Here is a 15,841-nt window from a genome sequence, read left to right on the forward strand (position 1 = left end):
GACATAATTTATTGTGGTTCTATTTAGAACTGGAACTATGATACTATTTTTCATGCCATTAAAAAATATCAGGGACCTAGAAGTAAGTCTAATGATGCATGTAGAACACTTCTATGGTCAAAATTTGTAAAACTTTAGAGAGATAAATTCCATATTTATGGACTGGAAGATTCATTATTGTAAATTTATCAATTCTTTCCAAATGTATTCATAGCTTTGATATATTGCCAGTCAAAATCTTACGAGGATTCTGTGGAATTTGACAGAATGATGCTAAATTTTATAGGAATAGTTGGGGCCAGGAATAGATAAGGCAGTCTTAAAGAACAGTCAAATGAGAGGACTGCTTTGTCCAGCTCAAGACTTGAAAGTCGTGAACATCAAGATAGTGTGGTAGCCTGCTCAGAACAAATACATCAGAGTAATAAAACAGAGCACCAGAAACAGACTCACACATTTATTCATGTTTGATTTATGTCAAGGATGACATGGTAGAGCAGTACGGAATGATTGATCTTTTTGTGGGACATCTTATCTATATAGGAAAGAAATAAAACTTGACCCTGTGTCATCCCATTTACCAAAAAAAAAAAAAAAAAAACCTCCAGGCAGATTACAGGTGTAGATATGAAATACGGAATGATAAAGATTTTAGAAGGAATATAGAAAATTTATTGCTGTTGAGTTGTATAAGTTCTTTATATATTTTGGATATTAATACCTTGTCAGATATATCATTTGCAAATCTTTTACTTAGCAGGTTGTCTTTTTGTTTTGTTGACGGTTTCCTTTGCTGTGCAGAAGCCTTTTATTTTGATGTAGTTCAATAGTTTATTTTTGTTTTTGTTTCCCTTACCTTAGGAGACAGATTTTTTAAAATGTTGCTAAGGCAGGGGCGCCTGGGTGGCTTAGTTGGTTATGTGTCCAACTCTTGATTTTTGCTCAGGACATGATCTCACAATTTTGTGAGCTCAAGCCTCACATTGGGCTCTGTGCTGACAGTGTGGAGCCTGCTTGGGATTCTCTCCATTTTTCCCGCTCTCTCTACCCCTCTGCCACTCACACTGTCTCCGTCTCTCTCAAAATAAATAAATAAACTTAAAAAAAAGTTGCTAAGGCTGAAGTCAAAGAAATTACTGCTTAATGTTCTTTTCTAGGCTTTGATGGTATCAGGTATCACATTTAGGTCTTTAACCCTTTTGAGTTTATTTTTGTGTATTGTGTGAAAAAGTGGTCTTGGTTTCCTTCTTTTGCATCTAGTTGTCCCATTTTCTAAATACCATTTGTTGAAGAGACGGTCTTTCCCATTGTATATTCTTGCCTTCTTTGTCGTAGATTAATTGAGCATATAAGTGTGGGTTTATTTTTGGACTTCCTATTCTGTTTCATTGATGTGTGTGCCTGTTTTTGTGCCGGTACCATACTATTTTGATTACTATACCTTTGTAGTATATCTTGAAATCTGGGATTGTGATACTTCCAGATTTTTTCTTCTTCAAGATTGCTTTGGCTATTTGGGGTCTTTCCATATACATTTTAGAATTATTCTAATTCTGTGAAATATGTTGTTGATATTTTGATAGGGATTACATTGAATCTGTAGATTGCTTTGGGTGGTATAGACATTTTAACAATATTAATTCTTCTAATCCATGAGCATGGAGTATATTTCTATTTATTTGTGTCATCTCCAATTTTTTTCAACAGTGTTTTATAGTTTTCAGAGTACAGGTCTTTTAACTTGGTTAGATTATTCCTAGGTATTTTATTGTCTTTGGTACACTTGTAAATGGGGTTGTTTCCTTAATTTCCCTTTCTACTACCTAGTGTATAGAAACAGAACTATGATAATTCTGGGTATTAATTTTATGTTCTGTAATTTTACTGAATTTATTTACCATTTCTAATAACTTAAAGAGTTCCTATTCGCCCAATCAGGGACAATTAGAGCATATAGATAAGTGATAATAATAGATTATAACCCTTTGTATGAGGTAAGAATCCATGACCCTTACTAATATAAATAAGTACAGAAATAAAGAAAACTCTTCCTTACAGAAGAAAGCCAGCTAATAACTAACTTTCTTTCTTTCTTTCTTTCTTTCTTTCTTTCTTTCTTTCTTTCTTTCTTTCCTTCCTTCCTTCCTTCCTTCCTTCCTTCCTTCCTTCCTTCCTTCCTTCCTTCCTTTATTTCTTTCTTTCGAGAGACAGAGCATGAGCAGGGAAGGGGCAGGGAGAGAGGGATACACAGAATCTAAAGCAGGCTCCAGGCTCTGAGCTGTCAGTACAGAGCCTGATACAGGGCTTGAACCCACAAAGGCGAGGTTATGACCTGAGCCGAAGTCGGACATTCAACTGACTGAGTCACCCAGGTGCCCCATAAAGCCAACTAACAAATAGTGAAATGACAGAATTAGATAATTGCCATTTGGCAACCATCTTAGTAGTAACTTTAGGCAAGAAATGTCTGGTAGATACTAAAACTAGTGGGTAAAAGTTTGATAAGTCACAAGTTATTTACATAGCCTCAAAATATCTTTCTGCAAGGTACTTATTAATTATAAAGGAAAAAATAATTTTATAGAGGAGAAACCTGGCAGACACCACCTTTATCAACTGATCAAAGTTAACTGCCAGGAATGGGGTAAATTGACAATTGTGCCTCTTGAAAAAATGCAATGAGAAGAACACTGTGATGTTTCTGTGATAATCCTTCTCAGAATCTAATCATGAGGAAACATCAGACAAACTAACTTTTGAGACATTTTACAAAATCTTTTCTAGAAAGCTTTAAATTTACTTGACCCAGATCTGTCAAAGGAGTCACCATCCATGGTAGTTGTAGCCTTATGAAATGCATTTTTCTTTTTTTTTAAATCAAAATATATTTATTACAGGAATAGAATATAGTGATTTATCACTATATATAATACCCAGTGGTCATCCGAATTGAAATGTATTTCTTAAATAATGGGACTTGAAAGTTGAAATTACTCCTTGACCCATGGGCTGCAGAATAGATGTTGTGGGAGAAGGCATGAAAATAACACCAATCTCGTTGTACTTCTTTGTCACAGCTCCAGGATGACCAGGTGTGTTGACAGTGAGCAGTAATATTTTGAAAGGAATCTTTTTTTCTGAGCAGCAAGACTCAACAGTGAGCTTAAAATGTACAGTGAACCATGTTGTAAGCAGATGTGCTGTCATCCAAACTGTGTTGTTCCATTGGTAAAGCAGAGGCAAAGTATATTGAACATCATTTTTTGAGAAATATAATTTATTGTCAAATTGGCTTACATACAATACCCATAGATTGAGCATCATTTTTAAGGGCCCTAGGATTTTCAGAATAGTTGAGTATTGGCTTCAGTTTAAGTCACCAACTACATCAGCCCCTAACAAGAGAGTCAGCCTATCCTTTGAACCCTTGAAGCCGGGCATTGACTTCTCTTCTGTAGCTATGAAAGTCCTAGATGGCATCTTCTTCCAACATAAGGCTCTTTTATCTACTTTGAAAATTTGTTGCTTGGTGTAGCCATTTTCATTAATTATTTTAGCTAGATCTTATGGATGATTTGCTGCAACTTCTACATCATTACTTGCATGCTTTGCCTTTTATGTCATGGAGGTGGCTTCTTTCCTTAAACCTCATGACTCAACCAACCTCTGCTAGCTTCAAACTTTTCTTCTGAAGCTTCTCAACCTTCATAGAATTAAAGTAGGGACCTTCCTTTCGATTAGGCTTTGGCTCAAGGGAAGGTTTTTGCTGGTTTGATCTTCTGTCTAGACCACTAAAACTTTCTCTATGTCAGCAGTAAGGCTGTTTCACTTCCTTATCATTTCGTGTGTTCACTGGAGTAGCGCTTGTAGTTTCCTTCAAGAACTCTTCCTTTGCATTCACAACTTGGCCAGCTGTTTGACACAAGAGGCCTAGATTTTGGACTATCTTAACTCTAGACATGCCTTTTTTTTTTTTTTTTTTTTTTACTAAGTTTAATCTTTTCTAGTTTTTGATTTTAAGTGAGAGACATGCAGGGCTGCCTGGGTGGCTCAGTCAGTTAAGCATCTGACTCTTGATTTTGGCTCAGGTTGTGATCTTACCATTCCTGAGATTGAGCCCTGCCTCAAGCTTTTGTGCTGACAGCATGGAGCCTGCTTGGATTCTCTCTCCCCACCTCTCTCTCTGCCTCTCCCCTGCTTGTGTGCATGTGCACCTGGCTGCATACTCACTCGCTCTGTCTGAATAAATAAATAAATAGGTTAAAAAAAAAAGAAGTGAGACACATGCAACTCTTTCATTTGAACACTTAGAGGTCATCATAGGGTTATTCATTGGCCTATTTTTAAATATTGTGTCTCAGGGAATAGGGAGGCTCAAGGAGTGGGGTGGGGGGAATGGCTGGTCAGTGGAGCAGTCAGAACACATACAACGTTTATTAAGTGTGCCGTCTTCTATGGGTATGGTTTGTGGTACTCCCAAACAATTACAATAGTAAAATTAAAGATCACTGATAAAAGGTCACCATACCAAATATAATCATGAAAAAGTTTGAAATATTGTGAGAATTGCCAACTGTGACACAGCTACAAGTGAGCAAATGCTCTTGGAAAAATGGCACTGATAGACTGCTTGATGCAGGGTTGCCACAAGCCTTCAATTTGTAAAAACACAGTATCTATGAAGTACAGTAAGCAAAGCATAAAAAAGGGAGGTATGCCTGACATATTCTAGGTCCCAAAGAATCACATATGACTGTTTTAGTAACTGTATCTCTTTTATACATCCTGTTTTGCTAGCTTTCCAGTCTGTCTTCCTCATTGCATTCTCTACTCTAATTCTATAATCTAATCATAGCCAATTCCACATTTTCTTTGAAGCCCTGTTCTATGCAGTCCCAATCTTTGTATCAGTATTGGTTTTAGCACAAGGGACAGATGAACTGAAGTAAAAGCTAGGTTTATTTCAGGATACACAAAGAACTTAGGAGGTGCAGTTGGGCTTCAGGGTGATTGGAACTAAAAAGCTGGTAGAATCAAGACTGCCTTCTCTTAGGGATTTTATGTACTTGTTTTTTTCATGAGTTTTTTGTTTTTAGATATCTGATCCATTTACTTTTTAAACTGGTGGTTTCAGTTTCAAATTGCTGACTTATCCCTGAACATGTAGGACTTGTCTGCTTAGCCCTTCCTTCTAACTCTGGGTCTTATGGTTTAAATTCCTGAGTGGACTTTGCCTGGCTTAGCCCATCTCTTTCATCTGGCTGATAGCTACTGGTCATTAGTCTGGACCATCCTCACATCCTGTCAGCTGTGAGTAGGGGAAAGAGTTACAACACAAAGACCATTTAGCTGGGTTTCTATGTAAAATAGTGCACACTGGATTATTTAATCTTTTTATCAGGACTTTTTGAAGCAAATTTGTGCACTCATAGAATTACAGCTTAAAAATTGAAAGGAGTCTCAGAAGTGATCTAGTCACAATCTTTCATTTGACTGATAAAGGAAATATTACAGAGAGATTGTTATAGTTAGTATTAATACCTCTGGATTCTCAGGAATATGTTCTTTCCATCATATTGATGGTATTATATCGGGAGTTTAATTATAATTTAATATTTTAATCAATTATTTGGGAAATGATTTTTGGAACACTGTCAGGACCATCTCCCTCAAAATATCAGTATTTAGGTTAACCGAATATCTGGAAATTTCCAGTAGTTGCAAAATTGGAAGTTGTCAAACATTATGTATTAATATTGGTACATATTAGATAATGTACTGTTAAGGTTCTTTGAAATGTAAAATTTATTAACAAATTAAGGAACAAAATATTGAGTCACTTATTGTCTGTATTTGTAATAATTAAATATAAAAAAATATTGTGTTTCTTTAGAAGTAACCATTTAAAAAATAGTATTTTACTACATTATTCTTTGTGAGGCCAAATTGTTATATATCTCAAGCTTTAGAGAACAGATCTGAAGCTGAAAGGTGGGTAGGTTTTTATGCATGTTGGCCAGTCCATGAGACTTACTTTTACCAATACTGCTGTGATTTCCCTTAGAAATTTTCGGTAAGTAATACTTTGAGTGATTTATTCTCAGCACTGACATAAAATAGTTATTTAGAAGAGATGATTTTTGATTTCTACTTCCACACTTACTTTTTAGTGAGAATGCATGCAAGCTGGAGATAGAGCAGTATTTGTAATATTTAATTAGGACAAATTAATTAATTATTGCATATTTCTCTTTTCAAGGTCTCCTTTGCTTATCAGATATGATTTAGCATCAGTAAATTTTAAAAAACCCATGTTTTGTTCTGTGTTCAGGGTTATAGAAATAAGTTTAGTTTGTACTGTGGGTATCTGTGTTTCTCTTTAGCTTAGTATTTAGAAGTTTGTTGTAGCTCCATCTATTTTGTCAGTAAATTATCAAAATTGGTTGCTTTTTGACTAATACTAAAGATTGTTCTTTTTTTAATTTAAAGTTTTAATTTTAGTTGAAGGAAGTTCTTTCAGATCTGTTGCTTATTTGGGGTTGTTACGAAGAAATTAAAACAAAAATCATTTTGTCTCTTACTATTTAATCACAAACACTGTAATATTTCTTTTTTTTCCCACTTGTAGTATTTCTTGCGTTTTTATTTTTTTCAGCCATAGATTTTTGTTTTTATATATTACTAAAAATTTGTTTTAATATTTATTTATTTTTGAGAGAGAGCGAGCGTGTGAGCAAGGGAGGGAGGGCAGAGAGAGGGAGACACAGAATCCGAAGCAGACTCCAGGCTCTGAGCTGTCCGCATAGAGCCTGATGCAGGCTAGAACTCACAAGCCATGAGAGAATGACCTGAGCCAAAGTCGGACGCTTAACCAACTGAGCCACCCAGGCACCCCTGTTTTTATATATTATTAAGTTTTGTCTTACGTTTCACTCAGTATACCACTTGCAGCTTAGCTTTTTCCTACTTTTATAAGTAGTCTGTTAATTTTGCATATCCTGATGTGAGCTGTGTTGTTTCTAAAAGTAACAAACCTTTGGTTACCACACATACAGTCATTATTATATTATTTCTGATATTGCTTCACTTGTCGTTGACTTGGGGTAATTTTTGTGCTCTTAGCTTTTTGCATACTATTTAGTTTCTTTCCCATTTATTTATTCTGTTCATTCAGCATTCTTGAGTGGACTTTAGGCTGTTAGGATGATTGAATCATATTAGTAAAGTCCGTTCTTAGTCATGTGGAGAGAAGAGCTGTTTGTTCAAATACTACCCTTTCCCCCTTTTCTAACTGTATGATGGACTTAACATCTGACTGGCAAGAAGCTTATCTATTTTGGGGGTGCTGATGGTAGGCAGTAGTTGATAAAGGTTAAGGGTTTGATTTTAGATGTAGAAACCTGTAGAAAGACATATGAGGCTGATTGAATGTATTGCTGATAAGTACTCTTGTTTGTAGACTTAAATTTCATTTTGAGAACTCTATATTTTTATACATAAATTTATAAACTTTCCTGGTACTTCATAAATTGGGCCTTTAAACTAGTCCATGGCCTACTGTGATCTATATATATAACTTTTCAAATTGAAATTGTGTATTATATAAATACACTATTTCAATGAAAAAATAATGATTTGCCCTTTGCTTAGTCTATCTTTAGTTCAGGCATTTAAAAAAATCTTATTAGCTATATAGACAAAGGATGGATTTCCTTAATCTGTAAAGAGCTCTTATAAGTCATTCAGAACAGACCCAGTTAAAAAATTGACCAATAACAGGAATAGTCAGTTTTCAGAGAAAGAAATATAAATGATTGATAAATATATGAAAAGATGCTCAACTTTCCTCCTAATAAAAATAGAAATTAAGACAACAGGGAGAAGCTAGGTTTTGTTGGATTGGATTATCAGGGTTAGTGAGGAAGTGGAGAAACAGGTACTTTTATACATATGGGAAATACAGTGTTTTTGGAGGGCATTTTGCAGTACTTACTGATTTTAATCACTCACCCAGTAAATTATGTCTTAGAATTTATCCTTTGGGTATACTTGTACACATATGTGTAATACCATAAATACATAGGTGTTATACTGAAGCACGTTTTATGGTAGTGAAAGACTGGAAACAACCTAAAGTAATTATGGCAAAGCCACAAAATGGAAGATTATGCAACTATTAAGAAGAATAAAATAACTCCTTCTGTGCTAAGAAAAGTTCTTCAAGACAAATTGTGGAAAAGAAGTTGCAGAATTGTGTATAGCATAATCTCTTTATATAAAAAATGTTTATACATATATATACACTAAACATTTCAGGAAGGGTTCATGGGTAACTGTCAGGTAATCACTCCTTAAGTGGTCAAGGGTAAGGTGAACTAATTTTTGTATTAAGTTTTTAATTTTTAGTTTATTTATTTTGAAAGAAAGAGGTAGAGAGTGTGTCCAATGCGGGAGAGGGAGAGAGAGAATCCCAAACAGACTCTGTGCTGTCAGCATGGGTGGAGCCTGATGTGGGGCTCTATCCTACAAACTCTAAGATCATGACCTGAACCAAAACCAAAAGTCAGACACTTAACCATCTGAGCCACCCAGGCTCCCCACCGATTTAGTTTTTAAATTAGCATGTGTTGCATTTTCTATAAAAAAGAAAATCTTGTTGCTGAAAACATTAAAATCAGACATTTAAAATGGTTTATTTAACTTACAGGTGGCTTTTATGGGTAAGTGATACATGAAAACTCTAGCTTAATAATGATCCTATTCAAAAAGGAAATCTGTTTGTTTTAGAGGTTAATTTTTTTAAAGTAGTCTCTGAGCCCAACATGGGGCTCAAATTCATGACCCCAAGATCAAGAGTTGCATGCTCCACTGACTGAACCAGCCAGGTGCCCCTAGAAGTTAATTTTTAATTCTGAGAAGCATAAACAGTTAGCTATTTAATTATGTGACTAAAAGGAAGAGGGAAAGGATATTTTCTTGGGAAATTTTGGTTAATATGTGCTTTGTTTTCTTGATAAGATTTTTTCATAGGTCAAAGCTGGCCTTTTAAGACTTTGTCTATAGATAACTTGACCCAAGCAAGTAATGATCAAAGTCAGACAACCCTGTCTTCTCGTTAGCTTTTTGTTTTAGAACAGCTGAAATGAAGAATTTAAATGAATTTATGTAATTAACAAACCAGTAAGAAGAACAAAAATTTGAGCAATAGAAAACAAAATGATGGTCATAAGTGAAGTGGATGTAACAATGTAAAGAGACCTGAATTTGCCTCTCAGCCTTATATTTACCTTGCTACTTAAGAATTTGATTAAATCCTATGAACTTCCATTTCCTTATATTAAAGTGGGGTCAATAATAGCTAACTTCTAGGATTACTGCAGTCTTGAAAAAGAGACTAGGAATGTAGATTACGTAGTATGTTACCCAGTAGGCTTTCAGTAAATGGTACCTCTTATAATTCTTGTAATTATTTTTTTTAGCTCTTAATAACAAGTACCCTCATTTGTAGGAGAGTGAACATACTTAACATGAGTCAAAATTCACTCTCAGGGAGAGGTGGGAATTTAACATAATACTCTTGGTAAGACCACAATACCTTGTTAAATTAGATAAACCTTTCAGCATGCTTAATACCTCTTAATTCACCAGTGCTTTTCTTCTTTTAAATTTAGATACATGTCAACAGTTTTCAGCGACCTTAAACTTTGACCCTGTAACTACCAGGATGATAGAGCATCCAGGTATTCCATAGAAAATACCTGTGTAATTCATTTATTTGTATTTTATGTTCTCATAGGAAAAGACATGTTTGTGTAGGATTTAAAAAAATTTTTTTTTTAATGTTTGTTTATTTTTGAGAAAGACAGAGACAGAATGCGAGTGGGTTAGGGGCAGAGAGAGAGGGAGACACAGAATCAGAAGCAGGCTCCAGGCTCTGAGCTGTCAGCACAGAGCCTGACATGGGGCCTAAACTCACGAACTGTGAGATCATGACCTGAAGTCAGATGCTCAACTGAGCCACTCAGGTGCCCCTGTGTAGGATTTAAAAAAAAAAACAAACAACTTTTTATTTCTTTATACTTTATCTAAGACTTAAAGGAAATCTGAAAAATTAGAACAGTATGGGATACAAGTATTTGTTTGCTTTTCTGAAAATAATGTGGTTAAGGCAATTATATATAAAACTGAAGTTAGGACAATGATTGTGTTGTGTATATTCAGATACACTTAATTGTTCACAGTGACATTAACCCTCTAGAGAAGGCAGCAATATCTTTATTATGATAATAATACATTAATTCAGAGTACCTAATGACTTCAGAAGATGATATTTAAATTTTTTTCATCAAGTGAAAATTTGATAAGGTAAAAGAAGAAGGTGACTTTGTTTTTCAGCCTCAACTAATTGGCAGTGCCTGTCTAATGAAATTTTGGATATCATGACTAAAAACAGAAAAGAATGTTGGTAATAACAAATATTCAAGTTTTAGCTTCCATAGAATTATTATGGGGTTATATGACACACCCTGCACTTTGTTAAGGAAGAGATTCTTTTTAAAAAAAATTTTAAAGTTTTATTTATTTGGAGAGAGGGAGTAAGCTACCAGCAGTGGGGGAGGGACAGAGAGAGAGGGAGAGTGAGAATCCCAAGCAGGGTCCACGCTGATAGCAGGGAGCCCACGAATTGTGAGATTGTGACCTGAGCTGAAATCAAGAGTCAGATGCCCAACTGACCAAGCCACCTGGGCTCTCCAGGAAGAGATTCTTTTAGACAAACTAATGGGATCTGTGGGTACAAGAAAACAAGCACATTCACATGACTTTAAATATAATTTCCAGGAGTTCAGAGACCTCCTGAGACCATCTATGACTTACATCCAGGTTGAAAACTCTTGGTTTTAGCGCTCAAAGCACAGACTAGTTTTCTTTTTCCTAAAAGGATGGATTTGTTTTCCAATGATAAGGTTAAAGCAAGTGAAGATTAATATATTTGAAGCATATCTTTGATGTTAGGGCTTGTGCTACAGAATTCTCTCTTAATATGACATGATTGTCAGCTGGTTATTCTTTATCCTCATCAGGGCAGTTCAGTTCTTCCATAAAAGAAATCCTCCCACATGAATGGAGGGAAAGTGTGTTTTTCTAAGATGTTTTCTCTTTTCTTGGGATTTGTCTCTGTGTTGGGGCCAAACCATATCCTTGACTTTGAGACAAAACATTTTATAGGTTGGTACTGTTATAACTGGTGTATAGTGCTATGGCACAGCAGTGGCTCTGCCAAGAACCCGAGGGAAGAAGAACCTGGCTAAGGGATTCCGTTTGCTGCAGAAAAGGCTTACTGCCCCCTTTCCTGCTTTCCAGCACGATCCTGTGGCTTACCTCCCAATATGGAATAGTGTATGCTCCGCCAAGTCCATGATATTTCTTTTACCTAGTGAAAGAGCCCATTCCTTACTCCATGGGTTCATTTTAGTAATTGTGTGTAGTTCCAGTGAGTACCCTCTTTTCCTCCTGCACTGTAAATTCTTCCTCTTAAAGACCGAATTCTGAAAAAGAAGAATGGAAACAAAATTGCTTTTGCCCTAAAATTGAGAGAATGGGAATCTCTTAAGTAATTATAGGTTTTGTATAAACCTTATTAGCTGTTGGTTTTTACCAAGTACTTTGTGCTAGGGGCTGTGGTAAATTACTTGGGATTACAAGGATGAACATAGGCCTTCTATCACTAGGAAGACATCTTAATAGAGTAGAGGTGGGGTGAGGTAGTGGGAAAGAGCAGGAGCTTTATTATAAAGCAAATGAATCCTCACTCTGTGACCTTGGGCAAACTACTTACCTTTCTGGGCTTGGATTTCTCCATCTTTAAAAGGGGGCCTGTGAAGATACATTGTTCCTAAAGACTTAGCAGATGGCCTTATATCATAGTAAAGTATTCAGTAAATGATAGATTACTGAGGAGGGCTTTGGTAGATTCCCTTCTGGTAGGTCTTCTAAATCCATATACTGTTAGGCTGGAAAATCAAAATCTTTCTTTCCTTGTGTAGGTACTATTGTAAAGTTGGTCAGTTCTGTCTGAACTTCATGTTGTTTGACTAGGTTTTAAGGTGCTGAGACTTCTAGAGCCAGAAATTGGGAAGATTTGGATCATTTATTCACTATATGTATATGTATTGAGGGCTGCTAATGCAAAGTGCTGGGAGTATATGGTAAAACAGGACATTGTTGTTTGCTCTGATGGACATTCCATTGTAGTGGGAACCTGACAGATACTAAACACATGCTTATGTAAATCATTAAAATCTTGTGAGATTTCAGTTATAGAATGTATGTGATTCAGTATTGACTGATTTGGGGGCCCTTGTTTTTCCCTGCTTTAGACTCTTTAGCTAAAGAGTAAGAATATGCTTCCTCTGTACTTTGGCATACTGTTAGTGTGCAGTAGTTTGGGGGGTTCTGCTCCCGCCATGATCATAGATATTATTATATAAAATCGTAGGTAATGCCTACTTGTGGGTTCCAGGAAGCCAATACTAGACACAAGTTGCTCCCTTTTGATGTGAATTCTTAGTTTGATGAGGAATTTGAGATCATTTTAGACTTGTGGTGTCTAAACTTTTAGTAGCTACATAGTGTTCCAGTATATGGATAGTCAGTAATTTAGTTAATCTCCTTTACTGATGGACAGTATGATTATCTTCAGTTTTTGCTGTTACAAATAGTAAGGCAGTGACTATCCTTCTACATATATTTTGGCAAACTTTTTAAAGTATGCTTGTAGGGTAAATTAAATAGTTGATTGATCAAAAAGTATATTTAAAATTTTGGTAGATATTGTCAAATTCTTTTATCCATGAAGATTTTGATTTAGTAAGTCTGGGGTGGGACCAAACAATCTGTGTGTTTAATAGGTTCCTTAGGTAATTTTGATTTTGATGCAGCCAAGTTTGAGAACATATATTGCAGGATCAGAAAGATGTCAAGGTTCCCTACAGCTAAGGAGTATAGTCCATGTACTCTGGAAAAGATCAGGCATTTTGAATATCTAGGGAAGAGTAAACATCCTTTTTGGTGATTGATCAGTAAAAGCCTATCTGTCTCTAGTAGCAGTTGCTAGAAATGGCCCATCTTTAGAGAAGCAGGGATACAAATATTTATCTGGAATACTTTAAGTATCGTTGACATGTAATGTAGGAGAAAATAGCCTAAAAATTGTAAGGACTTGAGTTGGAACATCTTCCCCTTATTAACCATATAATCTTGGGCAAATTGATGAATTTTAATCTTTATACAAGGATAACGATATCTTCCTTTCAGGTTTGTTGCAAAGATTAAAGGGGGAGTAACATAACATTTATTGAGTACCTTTTGTCTTCTGATATTTTGTGGGTATCTCTGTCATGGCAGTTTGTCATTTAGTTGTGACTGGTGATTCACTTGGTTATCTTCCCGTTAGACTTCCCACGTCTTGTGGTTGTATATTCCCAGTCCCTAGCACAGGCTTGGGACTTCATGCATTGTTTTTTGTTGTTGTTGTTTGTTTGTTTGTTTGTTTGTTTTTTCTTCTTGAATGATGTGTGCTAAGCATTCTGCAAATAGATTTTCTACTTTAATTTTCACAGTTGTCTCAAGAGGTAACTGTTACTTCTAACTTAAGATCACTTAGAATGGCCGAGCCCAAATTGAAAACCCTGCATATATGATTTCAAACTAAAGTTTATGTTCTTTTCTTTTTTTTCAGCTTCTAGTAACCACTTTACTTTATTTTTAAATACAAATAATTTTTTAAAAATATAATTTATTTTCAAATTGGTTTCCATACAACACCTGGTGCTCATCCCAACAAGTGCCCTCACCATGCCCATCACTCACTTTCCCCTCTCCCCCTACCAACCCTTAGTTTGTTCTCAGTCCCTAAGAGTCTCTTATGGTTTGCCTCTCTCCCTCTGTAACTTTTTTTCCCCCCCTTCCCTTTCCCCATGGTCTTCTGTTAAGTTTCTCAAAATCCACATATGAGTGAAAACATATGGTGTCTTTCTCTGCCTGACTTATTTCACTTAGCATAATACCCTCCAGTTCCACATTGTTGCAGATGGCTAGATTTCATTCTTTCTCATTGCCAAGTAGTATTCCATTGTATACATAAACCACATCTTTATCCATTCATCAGTTGATGCTCTTTTCATCAGTTCACTTTGTTGAGATAATACTATAAAGCACTTTGGAAAATTTGAAATATTGTTCAAAGGTAGGATTATTTTTGTAATTTTAATAAAATTTTTTCTTTTGAGGTATAATTGACATATAACATTATATTAGTTTCAGGTGTACAGCATGATTCACTATCTGTATGCATTGTGAAATGATCACCACAGTAAGTCTAGTCAACATCCATCACCATTCATAGTTATAAATTTTTTTCTTTTTTTGTAAGGATTAATAACGTAATTTTAAAGATTATTAGAGTGATACAAACATTGCTTTCTCCTATGCTCAATATTCCCTTTCAATTTTGCTTTCTTGAGTGCTTGGTGTAGTAAATCTGCCTTGTCTATAAGAATATAAGTAGTTACTTCCTCCCAGAAGTGATTTTTTTCCATATTTCCCCTGCCAATAATTCTTTTTTTTTTTTTTTTTTTGGTGAACTTTTTGGTATTTATTAATACATGAGTTGAAGATGGTTTATAGTAGTTGCAGCAGGATTTTGGCAGTGTTGGGAGTTTTAGTAACCAGTAGAAGTAGTATTTGTCTTCCTATCTGGTCTTTATCTTCATTTTCTCTTTCATTAGCAGCCATGTGTGGATCTCATCAGGACACAGGTCATGGAGTTTGATGTCATCACATTCAGTCCTGGCTGTTGGATATCTATGTTTTGTTTGTTTGTTTGTTTATTTATTTATTTATTGGATATCTATGTTTTGTAGGACAGGACTATATTGCTTAAAGGTGTAGAAATCGTGGGATAAAATACCACCTCATAAATCATTTTTTTGGTATATATACACACACGTGTATATAAGGTGCTTTTTCACTTCAGAATTAGATTGTTAGGTTGTTTTGAATATTTACGCACAAGTTGAGTTTGGGAGAAAAAGGAAAAGTGTCCTCACGCTCTGCCTCTGCCCCTTATGTCTTCATAAAATTCACAAAGTTGCAAAACAGGAATAGCATACATCAAGAAGTGTGGCAATAGGAAGAAACATTTGGTTTTACTCGTTATAGTTTTGTTGAACAAGGAATTTTCCAGGAACTTAATTTTGTGTTCTATTTTATTTTGCAGGCTATATAGTTATACTTGTCAACATTTTATATAAATCAGTTTATTTTTAAATTAATTAATTTGTGTGTGTGTGTGTGTGTGTGTGTGTGTGTGTGTGTGTGTGTGAAGCCACTTTGGGCTGGTTTCCTCTCTCCCTCACACCTTGTAAGGTTGAAGGAGGGGAGAGAGGCAGACAGCATCATGGATTCACTCTTAGGCAGTTGATGAGTTTAAGTTTAGTCTTTGCCTTAGTGCATGTAATTCTGCCTTGGGGGCTCATGTCTATTTAACTAGCTCTTTAAGCCATGTGGATTTGTGTTGGAAAATTCATCTGATTTCTTTCTTGATCTTTGTCAAGCCTGGTTTGAACCCTGGGAACACAGTTGCAGCCTTTGATGCCTTATTATTTTCAGATGGAGGTTTTATTCTTTAGGGTTCACTAAGATGAGCTTTGGAGAGAAGCTCTGAACATGAAGATTTATGACCTGCAGGGACTTAGGCTGTAGGGTTGAAGAACTAGAAAAATCCTTTCTTTGTTAGTACTAGTTGTTGAATGATAATTCATGGGGTGTCATCATCCTGTTT

The 15,841-nt window shown here is 35.5% G+C and overlaps 1 protein-coding gene across 4 annotated transcripts in view; it reads left to right on the forward strand.

Moving 5' to 3' along the window:
- The window catches only part of DMXL2 (Dmx like 2), a 150,547-nt gene that overhangs the window by 14,106 nt on the left and 120,600 nt on the right, over nt 1–15,841 (forward strand). The gene's annotated exons all lie outside the window — the stretch shown is intronic.

This window comes from Acinonyx jubatus, chromosome B3 (genome assembly GCF_027475565.1).
Source record: "Acinonyx jubatus isolate Ajub_Pintada_27869175 chromosome B3, VMU_Ajub_asm_v1.0, whole genome shotgun sequence".
NCBI lineage: Eukaryota > Metazoa > Chordata > Mammalia > Carnivora > Felidae > Acinonyx > Acinonyx jubatus.